The sequence below is a fragment of the Lissotriton helveticus genome, chromosome 3_1 (genome assembly GCF_964261635.1).
Source record: "Lissotriton helveticus chromosome 3_1, aLisHel1.1, whole genome shotgun sequence".
Classification (NCBI taxonomy): Eukaryota; Metazoa; Chordata; class Amphibia; order Caudata; family Salamandridae; genus Lissotriton; species Lissotriton helveticus.
The window spans coordinates 1,424,755,192-1,424,767,767 of record NC_136061.1 but is presented as its reverse complement, the minus strand read 5'-3'; the positions used below and the strand labels follow the sequence as shown (position 1 = coordinate 1,424,767,767).

General features: G+C 45.5%; 1 protein-coding gene across 1 annotated transcript in view; it reads right to left on the bottom strand.

The window, feature by feature from the left end:
- Nucleotides 1-11,691, bottom strand: part of LOC144823501 (kelch domain-containing protein 1-like) — a 348,734-nt gene extending 337,043 nt beyond the window's left edge. The window contains exon 1 of the mRNA XM_078682075.1: nt 11,429-11,691. The gene's annotated coding sequence lies outside the window, so the exon portion shown is untranslated. The remainder of the gene's footprint in view (nt 1-11,428) is intronic.
- Nucleotides 11,692-12,576: the final 885 nt, after the last annotated feature.

The window sequence follows — 12,576 nt, the reverse complement described above, 5'->3', positions numbered from 1 at the left end:
CTTCCAAGAAGGTTGCTTGTTGCTTCTGCACTTCTTTGGTGAAGTCCGTGAAGATAATCACTTTGCTATTAAGTATTTGGAGGTCCTTCTGTGTGCGTGCTTGAGCTAGAATATGGTCCCTGTAGTGAAGGAGTTTATCTATTATGGGGCACGGGGAGCAAATGGTGTCAAATTGGGGTAGGCCTTCTGGTGCCACTTCTTTGTGGATCCATTCCTCAAAAGAGGACAACGTATTATATCCTTTTGTTAATTCAGGAACCTCGAAGATTCTTATGTTGTTTATTCATGAGATATTTTTACTGTCTCCTGCCCTCTGCTCTAGGATATTGACCTTGTGTTCGATAAGGGATACTCTCTTCTGCAATGATGCCAAGTCCGGGGTTATTTCTATCAGGGTTTGTTCATTTGAGGTGACTCTCTAAACCAGCTTCCGATGATCATCCGCCAGCCGGCCAAGGTCTGTGCCAATGCCGACTGTGCCAAATTCTGTCTATCTTATGTTTGAGTGCTTCCCAGGAGGCTTTTATCGCCTGCATTAAATCGCAAAGTGTTGGATCATTCCTGTGCTCTTCTGGTGGGGGCCCCTCCGCCCCCTTTTCATCTTCTCTCTGATCTGTCAGGGGTTCCTCGGTGTGTCCTTCCGGGCCTCGGTTCTTGTTTATTTTCCTCATTGTTTTTGGGTTGCAGCGCATCAGCTTGGTTCCATTGTTGGAATTCTAGTATTGGTGCTTCCAGCTCTGTGCTCCTCCCACTTCCACAGCTGATTCCTCGTTTGCTGCCGTGTGTGGGAGGGTCTGATGCTCTCCTGGAGGTAGAGGCACTCAGTGGGAGAACAAGGTGTGGTTTGCAGTGCTACCAGGGGTATCTTCCAGGTCCTCCCGGGTACTAGTCGCCGCCAATTCCCCTCTACTCCGACCATACCCAAGGTGTATGTGCTCTCCACAGCCATCGGCAGGCTGGGTCTCAGGCCTTGACCAGATGCTCTGTGTCCGGGATATATCGGCTAGTTGCCTATTAGGGGAGCAGCTCTGTGGGGCTTGTTATGAATCTCCTCAGGCGGAACAGTCAGAGGCTCTCCTGCGATCATTCTGTTAGAACCCTTAACTCCCAAGGGGTTATCTTCCACTGCAACACTACTTGCACCTAAAGGCTGGGGGCTCACTAGCAGGTAGCACTTGCCACACTATCACACCACTCATTAGCTTCAGGTTGGCCCATGAACTCTCCTCCACTGTCCTCAGGTGGCTGCACTTGTTCTACTCCGTCTGTTCTATGGTGTCGATCCCGCAGGGCTGGCCTCCTGTGTAATGTTGCTCCGATGTCCCCTCATGGGTTGTTCAACGACTTGGGGCCACGCCAGCCATCCACCAGGTGGGGGGGTTCCTCCTTCTCCAGGGCCGTCTGGTCTATTAAGTGATAGTAACGCTTCAGGTAGGTACTACTGCCACTTCCACTCTTCTCTAGCGGTGCCTCTATCAACATCTGGCGCCTGGCTGTGTGTTCCAGGAGCTCCGCTGGCCGCTATTGCAGTTATGCTACTTCCCGTCTGCTCTGTGTCACTGTCGGCCTCCCATTCACCGCACATGCGCCAGCTGGCCTACCACTCGGCTGCGCTCCGACTAGGCCTCATTGTCGCCTCCCTCTTCACCTCACCTCCGTGTTTCACTGGATCGGCAGGCATCTGGGAGCATCTACTCCGGTATCGTTGCCTGGGGTCTCCCTGGATGTCCTCTCAGATTGTCCGCTCAGCCCAGGTCGCAATAAGAGCATACCCGCCGTCTCACTGCCGCTGCACCGCTCCAGGCCTCTGCTGGTACCTCGCCGTCACAGCCAGCTCGTACGGGGACCTCCGACAGGATCATCAAGGCCGTACTCAGGACCATTAACTCCAACCTGCTGCACGCTAGTGAGACAGCGCTTCTCCTCTCTAAGCTGTCCTTCTCCAGAGTGGCTGTCAGCAGGGTTATCGTCTCCAGGTGGGTTCAGAGGGGTCTGCCATCTTGACTGGGACAGTCCGCTCTCCGCTATCTTCTGCCTAGCACCGTTACCGCAGGCCCCCCGAGGGCTTATTCCATACACCTCTGTTAATTTTGAGGTCTTGGTCACACACTAGCCTGTGCAGGAACCGAGACGGCAGGATAAGAGGTAATGAGGGTTTGCTGGACGGGAGCTCCTCAATCAGCATCCTGCTCCTTTTGCACCTAGCCTTGCATTCCCCCCCCCCCCCAATGGTGGCCCACAGGTTAATTGCCCAGCAGGTTATTGGATTTCTTTTTTAAATTCCCCTCTGAATTGCATGGTTCGGAGTCTGACTCTGCATCTGGGGCAGAAGATCAAGTTGAAGATTCTGGCTGTGAATTTTCTGTTAGCGAGGAATCATCTGATGATGAATCCACTATTCCTGCTGATGAAGTACCCCTTTTAGAGGAGGACACCGATATGCCAAAAGTGCAGCAAGAGCAAGCTGGATTGCAGGCAGGGCCTGGAAGGCTTCACATTGGAAGTGCTGAGCCCTGGGATGCACTTAACATGGTGCAGGCTGTTTTGCCTGCCTTTAGTCGTGGTACAGGGTGTAGTCAATACAAAGTACTTTTTGCCTATCCATTACTTGCATCTATTTAATAATGAAGTGTTTTTGGATGAATCTTGTAGGTAGCTGACACTTTAAATAGTGGACTAAAACGAGGTAAACTATGTAAAGAGTCCAGGCAAACCTCAATTGGTTTGCAGAGGCACAAATGATAAGCCAAATGCTCTCTTTTGTGGAAGTGTGGGTGGCTTATCATTGGGTAGTGCTAAGCATTTATTGCACACACAAATGCAATAAGTGAGACACACACTCAATTAAGAAATCTGACACCAATTTATAAAAATAACACAGATTTATATATAAATTTAGATACAAGACCGTCATATTCAGGTAAGTAAGATATGAATGTTTACAAGTTTCAAAAGTTAACAGAATGCAATTTCTGAGGCGGTAATGTTATCCTAAAGAGGAAAAACATATACTGCATTTGGGCACTTGTCAGCAACTTTGGGGACTCTTCTCCTGGACTTAAGATGAGTATGGGGCAGGGTCCATGGCAACACCAAAAGGTCACCTCGAGTGGCACTGGGGTGTCTAGATTCAGAGGTGTGTTTCAGCATCGACTGATTTTCGGTGTAAGGTTTGCACTGCAGGAGACACTTGCGGTTTGAAGGGGCATGCATAAAGTGGCTGCAGGCGGTGACTGGGAGTACAGTCTGGCAAACCAAAGTGTGGGTCCAGCTGTTGAGGGGTCTTGTTGCCATTGTGACTTTTCTCGGGCTGTGCGGCTCGGATGCAGAGGTGCTTTGATGTGTCAGGTGGCGGCAGTCAGATACTCACTCTTTGTCTTGGTTCTGCAGAAAACAGGCAAACAGGACAGCTGGACCACTCTCGATGTTGGTCTCACTGTCCTTTAAGCCCCTTGATGTGCAGGTGTATCTTCCTCAGCGTTGGTGCCCAGACTGGACACAACAAGCTTTCTATGCTGCAAGGGGTCCAGTACCCCGGGTATTGGTGCTGTGCAGCTCCAGTCGCTCCTGGCATCCCCACACTTGGAGGGAGTACGGATCTGACCAGTGGATCACAGCAACATCTTCCTGGGAGGCTTTGGCATCAGTAGACCTGGTAAGCAGCATGACGGTGAACTGGACCTTGCTTTTTTGGAGCCTGCAGTTGCAAGGGAGTAACTCCTCTACTCCAATATAGTTCCTCTGGTGATTTGCAAAGCACTGGCAGCCCTCCAGATTTCTTGGAGAAGATTTCTACACAAAGGTAGGGGGCAGAAGGAATGATAGCACGGTTGGCACCAAGTCAGTAGTCGCTACTCTGTTCTCGTGTCAGCAATCTTCTTTGTCCACTTCTTCTATGTGTCCATCGAATCTGATGTCCTGTCATTAGGGGTGCCACCTAAATACCGTATTTGCAGGTGTTACAGGGAGTGTCGGGTAGCAGCCAATGGGCTACCTAACTTTAGGGTTACTACAACCTCTACATGACCACGTCTGTGGGAAGTGAGGCTAACCCTGACCCGGAGGACTAATTCCACAAAAAGCCAAGATGGAAGAATTTTTCTAGTTGTGTGCATTACAGGTAGCCCACCTTAGGGGTCGTTTTAGCCTGAGGGTGAACATACCTCCTGACTAGCTAATTTCCCCACCGGTCCTGGTGCCAGATGGGCCCTAGACAAGGTGTGGAGTTTCCCCTGTATGGGGGAAGCCAAGGTCGCATATCAAACCCGGTAGAGGCCTTTGAAGCTTCCTGCCTTGATATGCTGATTACCAGTTATCTTGCTTGGAGGAGGTGACAACACCTCCTGACAGAGCAGGCATTGTTTCTGACCTCGAAGAGATGGGCTCTCGCCTCCTAGGGGAGGCAGACACTCGTCTGTTGGCAGGCTGGTCAGAGTCAGTCAGCCTCTAAGGCACCCTCTGATTGCATGTATTAAAAAAGCCATCACTGGAATCAGACAACCAAACCTTTAGTTTGGCACTTGGGACAAAGTACCCTCTCCACTAAGCTATAAATCGGCCCCTACTTTCCTACTATGTTCATGTGTTGGAAGGGCATTAGACGTAACAAGTTCTCTTATTGCTTACAGAGTCCTGGGAAGAGGGTTTCCTCCTTTTGGAGGGAAATCTTTCATGCAGTCAAAGAATGATTTTTTACCCAGTATGGCTAGAGGAGCGGTCTCCTTATAAACCTCAACTGTGCAGAAGGTGGCTGATTTGGTTATAAAAAAAGGTGGTGATCTTAACTCCTAACAACTGCAATAGCCTTACTGGAGTATCTGTCTGCTGTAAAAACTATTGTTGCCAGCTTTCATGGCTCCGAAACAGATATCTCTGAGTATTTATATGAGCTCTGCTTTATTCTGGTGGAAGCAGACGTCTTATGTGATCCTCAGAGACTGAATGATACACTGTTAGAAAAAGAAATATCTGCAGTATTTGCAGTTGGAAGACCATGTACAATATCAGCAATGTATTAAGTGATTGGGCTGCTAGTGTTGTAAACATTGTGGGTTATTCTTTTAGGTGCCTACATTTGCTATATAATATGCACTTTAACAAATAAGTAGGAAATGCTAAGAAACGCTTGTATCGAGTGCATCTCCTTTTCAGGTTTGCTAAATTTTAGAAATGTATTGGATAAACATGATAAACAAGCTGATGTATTAACACCCATGTTATTTACCCTACATGTTGAGTTTATTATGTCATTATCAAACAAGGTATCCGCGATTTCCACCTTTTATTCCTATTATGAAAAGCAGCATAATAACTGACTGACTGATGTATTTGTAAAGTGCTCGATTGCCAAGGCGTCTTGGCGCTAATTTATTTATTTTATATTCTTCTATAGCGCCTGAATAGACCCCCGAAGGGGTATCTCCGCGCTTTGCCAGAAGGAACGTAACTTCAGATGGTTTGTGGTCAAATAAGATGGTATAGTTTAACAGGGAGAGATCAATTGCTGGTGAATAGGTGCGTTTTTAAGATCTTTCGAAATGCCAGATGACTGGTGAGTGATAGCTAAGATAGTTTCATACTACTCCAGATGGTTTCATTATTCAAGAACGCTTAGGAAACAGCCAGGTCTTAGCCTGTTTCCTAAAGATGTTCCTGTTGGATTGCAGTCGGAGCTGTGGGGGGAGGGCATTCCACAGCTTTGCAGCTAGATGTGCCTCCCAATGTTTAGTGTGTAACCTAAATGCTTTTCAACTGCCATTCTGTGTTTGTTTAAACTGACGGTTGTTCAACAAGACCTCTCACTGAAACCTGTAAAGGTACTAAAAGAGTGGAGCTTCACGCCTAGGCTATCGGAGATGAGGGCACACCTGCTTTAGTCAAAGGCAGCACCCAAAAGAGTAGCCGTCACCTGTGGCTGTTTATGTTCAAGCACTGCACAACTGCAATAGGAAATGGCAAGTTCACTATTCCAGAAAGAAACATCTCCTTTTGTCCCAAAAAGAGGCATGCTGTGCGCACCACATCTGAAATTCAAGAATAGACTTAATTACTGTCTCACCCAAAGCTAGCATAGCACCTCAAGTAGCACTATGATGGTATATAGAACTTAACAACAATGTTAGAATTTTTCTTGTTGTTTTCATTATCTATAACCGGCTTCACTGCATTATTGTTCATATTCAGTGTGGTTACCATTCATAATTTATGAACCAGACTAGAATTTTAAAATATATATCCTGTTTCTTAGTGCTATTTGAGTGTCTTATTCATTAACGAAAGAGGGTCTGTGGTTCTACTGGGTCAGTGAACTCCTCTTGTGTGATCGATCATTACCAGGAAACACTTCCGACGCATATTCCTCAGTAGGTTGCAGTCCAACTGGATTTCTAATTCACGTTGGCACCCTGACTAAGTCCTTGGTGCAAATGGTTTAGAAGTTATGACCTCTGCGACTCTAGGACTCAAAAGAACCTATCACTAAAGCCTGATGATGCACGCCAAAGGATGTAGCCATCTGACCCTGCTTTTACATTTGGTATGATTGGAATCATTATTACTCTCATACTGATTTTTTGTTATTAACAAAGTAATTTATAACCAAGGGATACAAAATATTGCTAAAACACAAGTGCCTTAACGATTTATTAAGTTCTTGGAAGGCTTTTGTTTTGCAAAGCATAGAGGGGGTTAAGGAGATTAGGAGCTAAATCTGTATTTGAAAAATACTCTATATTGAAGATTTTATCTAGGGAATTTCGTTAAGCATTGCCTTATTCTTCTTGGGGAAATGTAGGGTAAGCGAAGTCTAGCATTGTTTAGGGTACAGCCAAGGCTCATTTTACGAGAGTAGTCTCCCAGTTTGGACTGGAAAAGCATTTCCAGTTCAGAAAATGCGGATGCAATGGGTGATAAAGATGATATCTCAACTAGAAAAGAAACACAGACATAAAAATCTGCAGGTGTAAGAAAGGCACTGTAAGCAAGAATCCAGGTTTGGCAACTGGAATTTAGACACTATGAATGTTATGCCTTTTGAAGCTGAAAGTAGCTATTCAGGCAAGAATAATAGAGGCTAACAGCAATACTAGAATTAATATGTCAATGGTAATTGCATGAGCTCAGATGAACTGACATAACGAGGATTTACTTCACTGGCAGAAGGGTAGCACAGTTGGCATATATTTTGATGAAAATGTTGCTTGGCTCAGGTTAAATCATAAGGGACCTTGCAGAGGAAAGTAGTGTGTTTGAAAAACAACATAAATATTAGTGAGTCCATTTAATTTTCCTATAAAACAACTATATGATTACTTATTCAGAAGTAATTTCATATGAATGCATTGAAATGGGGGGGGTGAGTTTGACCCGTTTGGTGCCACCTCTTGCGACAACTTTTGATCTGCACGCACCATTTACATACTGCTAGTGTAGATGGATGACCCCTTAATTAGGAACAATATAATATTTTGAGCCACATTGATCTTCAAGAGAGAGAGGATTACTTAGTCAGACATGGCTCTATAAGAACACATTCAATTAAAGGAGACCTGTTTGAGCCACCTGCTGTGAGAAATGTGGCTTAGCTCAGGCGATTTACATACAGGTAGTATAGAGGGACGCTCCCTTCATTAAGTTCAATATAGAAATTGATGAGTCACATTGATCTTCAAGGGAGAAAGATGGTTACTTATTTGTCTTCAACTTGATAGGTATGTATTTGCTCGACAGTGGTACAGTGGGCACTGGTGGAAACATTGCTCGGCTCAGGCTATATCATGGACCTTGTAGCAGGATGTGGTATGTTTGAAACACTATTATTTGTGAGCCAATTTTGACTTTCTTATAGGAAAAGCATGATTACTAATTCAGATGTAATAGCATAGAAACTCATTGTGGTAAGAGTGACCAATATAATGGCACCTGTTGTGACAAATTTTGCTTGGCATGGAAAATTTACATGCAAGTATTGCGGAGGAATGCTCCCATTATTAGGATCAATTTGAAAATTGGTGAGACAAGTTGAGCTTTGTGATAGAAAGGATGGTTCCTCTTCGCCTACAGCACCATAGGAGTGCATGTTGCACAGGTGGAAACATTGCTCACCACAATCTAAATCCTTATGGGCCTTGAATGGGATGTGGTATAAGATGCTGGCTGAATTGGAGGCTAAATTCAGCCTGCGAATAAGATGCTGGTGGAATAAGAAGCCAACTTGATCCTCATTGGTGAAATATTTTTGATGGTCATGGCAAACAAAAGTATAATATGGAATGTTTGGTAAGAAACTCGAGATGGCTCAACAGGAACGTCCTGATCATCTCCTCCATTTTTCCTCGATGCAATAGAGTTTTGTTCACAGCAACGAGAATCCCACCACTTTTACGTCCCCTTTCAGCAAAAAAATGTAACCTTATGAAATCAGTTATTCGATGTAATTTTCCGATTATGTGATGTGAAAGAAATGGCCTTTGCCTTTTGTTAAGTTCGCTTGTGTGCACTCCGTAACACCATTTCAAGGGTCTGGTTTACTCTAAATAAAAACGGAATAAATAAAAAATTGAAAAACAAATTCGGACGTGGAACGTAGGGTTGATTGACATCATACCCTAAAGGCAGAGGCATACTCTAAAAGGCATCGTCTGAGGTGTAGGGTGACCAACCGTCCGTTAATTTCACGGGACCGTCCGTAATTGGGACCTCACGTTCGTGATGATCCCTTTTACGGACGCCTTTTGTCCGTAATTTTGGCCTTTGGGGAACAGAACTGTTCCCCTGTGTGAATCTTCAAGGCCCTAATGGGGCCACCTTGCACTCCTCTGAGTGCAAGATCAGCCCCACCCCGCCCATTGTCATTCTGTATGCGGCTGATTGCCACATACAGAATGACAATGGGCGAGTCTGGCTGGTAAAGCATGTGGTGGGCCTCCTCCGGCCTCGGGCATACTGTCAGAAGGAAGAAATGTACTATAACACCCATGCTGCTACAAGAAAATCCAGTTAATCAAAATAAGGCGGTGAAAGAAGTTTAAAAAAAGGGTTATAGTTCTTTTACAGGCTCATCATTTTAGAACTGATGCATTTTCAATATTATATTCAAGGAAACCATGGTTGCTGTTTTTTTATTTTATGAACTACCAACCATTGACAAAGCCTATAGTGCTGGCTTGTTGTAGGTGTAACATTACTAGCAGTATTATAAATCTGAATGCAATGACAGAAGCAGCAAAATACCGGTCGTGCAGTACACTATGCTAAGTACAGATTTTTAGCTTAGGTGTTTTAAACTACGCCCTTAATTACATTGAACACCCCCATTTGGAGAGACCCACCTCAGTTTTGTCATCCCACTTAAAGCCCTGGAAACAACACCATGCCACAGTCACCTCACGTCCAGGCACTGTGCATCATGCAAGACTCATGACTTCCAAGGTTTCAGATTGACTATGTGCAGGGGCATCTTGAACCCCTCCCTTTGCTTTAGGAACTACAGTGAGGGGTGAGTTCCTGATGGGTCTCTTCTGTCTGCAACTCTGTAGACGAAGACTCAGCTCATAATTAATGTGATAAAGTGGGTGAGAGAGTAAGTCAAGGGATGGGTAGATGTCTGGATGCATTAGGGAAAGGGTGAAAGGATGAATGAAAGGGTGAATGGATGGATAATGAGAGAAAGAATGGGTGGATGGATAAGTGGAATTATGGATGGATGGATTGATGGGTGAATGGATGGACAGATGTATGAAAGGGTTGATGTAAGGATGGGTGAGTGAGTGAAAGGGAGGGTACATGGGCAAAAGGTTGGATAGATGAGAGAAGGAGTGAACAGGTAGATGGATGAGAGAAAAGATGGATGGATGAATTAAAAGGATGGATGAGTGATAGGGTCAATGGATGGATTCATGAGTGGATGAGTAGATGGATGGTTGGGTGGAAGGATGGATAGCTAAGTGAAAGGGTCGCTGGAGAGAGAAAGGGAGGATGGATGTGTTGATGACTGAGAGGGTGAATGTGTGGAAGGATGAGTGACTGGGTGGATGGATGGATGGATGAGTGAGTGAGTGAGTGATTGGGTGGATGGATGGATGGATGAGTAAGTGAAAGGGTGGCTGAATGGGTGAAAGGGTAAATAGCTGGGTGGGTGAGTGGATGGATGGGTGGGTGGAAGAGTGGATGGATGGGTGGGTGGAAGAGTGGATGGATGGGTGGGTGGAAGAGTGGATGGATGGGTGGGTGGAAGAGTGGATGGGTGCGTGTGAGGATAGATAGGGTGAGTGGATGGATAATGGATGGATGGAGGGAGGGATGGATGAGTGAAATGATGGATAGAAGGATACATGATGGATAGGTTTGCAAATGGTTGAATATGTTTGGATCTGGATTAGCTGCATCTTATGCTTGCCACTTCTCAATGTCTATCCAAGCAAATCTTCCCGAACATTTCTCTCGTCAAACATGCAAACATGCCTTCTCAGGACTATGAATTGTAAACAAAATATCAGACTGGACAACCCAGTGCTGTAACCATATATAAAGATTATTATCATATGAAATACCACAAAAAGACCTGCACAGTTGATCAAAACTGAGTGCATACCTCAAAAACGTGAAGTACAAGATTGTTTCAAACTAATATAAACGTATTTTGACTAGTGCTTAAATGGTTGTCTATTTACTTACTAACATACTATTGCACAACATCCTCTGATGGGTCTGTAAAACTTACCTTTTGTCCATAAGTTTTGTCCTGAATTTTGACCTCCTGCCCTGAATTTTTGTCCTGAATTTTGACCCTTTGTCCTGAACTTTTACACTCACCATCCTGAATTTGCACCAATGCCAGTTGGTCACCCTACTGAGGGGGTTGAGAGCCATACGCTACAAAAATCTGTGTGCTTCCGTCTGGCCTGGTCAAAGAAAATGTGCGATCTATAAAACGGAGGGACCAAGCCTCTCATACTCTGTGTTAAACGGGGCTTTAAACGGAAGAAAGCCATGGACATTCCTGAAAGCGGCACTTAAGCCGCAAATGATACGATGATCCCCCAGCTGTGGGATCATATTTCTGTTTCACATTCGCCAAATTCCGGAATGGAAGTCTTGAGGTATTTGTTTGTCTCCCACTGCTACGGGGCAAGAAATACAGGAACACTGTATGAATACATATCTGCAAACAAAAAACCGGTCTCCTGAAAGATAAACAATGCATAGGACGAACCGGGAGCTCAACTAGTCTTCTGTGATTAAAACTTCTGCGCTGTATGCTTCACTACCGGTCCCCTAACCCACGCCACATTTTACACCCGTAACTAGACAGTCTACGTTTGAAAAGAAGCTCCGCGCGCCTCTATGCACCTCTATGCTGTAAAGCCCGTTAGTACTAGTACCCCGCTACTAACCACCTCTTGGCCTCCACAGCCCCAATATTGCTTACCTCTTCACCGCTTAGCGTCCAGCTGCCCTAACACGCTGTTTCCTTGAACTTCTTAGCCTCTAGGCGCGTGCTCCTGCACTGGGCTGAGGGACGCACTGCTCGAGCACTGGCACTCTCGCACGGAGGCGGTGACAGCTCCGTTTTGTTATGACAGCAGGCTGCGCGCGCGCACCCACTTCCCAAGGGCCAGAGAAAACTAAACCTCCCCTGCTCATGTGCTCCACCGCAGGGCGTAGCTCAACGCCGAGCAATTCCTTTGGGGCAGGGTCGAAGTTTTTTCCCCTGACTTGCGACGGAGAGGGTGGGGGTCAGGGGGCTTGGCAGACTCTTATTGGCTGATAGCTCTCTGTCACCCATTGGTTGACACTAAAACTTCTATCTGCCTCGGGCACACACCCATCACTTCTCTCATTGGATCTTGAGCGCTGGTCTCAGATGTACCGAGCGGTTTCACTTTCTATTTAGCTGCAGTCTGTTCTGATAGCGGGTCGAATCATTTTAGACCGAGCTGCGCGAAACTGTGGACCATTTAGAGCCCATGTAGCCCCGAGAGCGCAATTATTGAATGCAAATAACAAGGAATTCTAAGTGGAAAGGGCGAGGTATCGGGAGTCTGCTTGGCGGTGGGATTTACCGTTACAAATCTAGAAATAAAAGAAGGACGAATTCTCGACTCTGAACCCACAAAGGCATGTGGGAAGAGTCTCGCAATTCTCTGAGTTTGTCTGTATCATTACCGCTTATACCAGGTCCAATGTAAAGCAACCTTATTGTGAGAAGCTGGCTTAGTACATGGTGCGCACTTATGTAAGTGTAGCACCAAGCACTAATCCAGACATCTCCTATGAGGATTTCAGTGGTCTTAGACAACCTTTGAAAGCTCTCTAAGTAGGGTGACCAGATTCTCAAAACAACAAGCATTGGCATAGCCAATAAGTCTCGCTTTTAGGACCTTAAAAGTATTTAGTTATGCAGAACAATATCCTTGGTGCACCAACACCAACTGTTGCTTCGCTAAATACTTATAAAGGTCCCAAAGGCGAGCCCTGTTGGCTATGCCAATGCTTGTTTTTTGGTTGGAAGAGAAGGACATAGTGCACCAAAATTACCAACGATACTAGTAACCAAATTTTATGGCAAGACCGGAG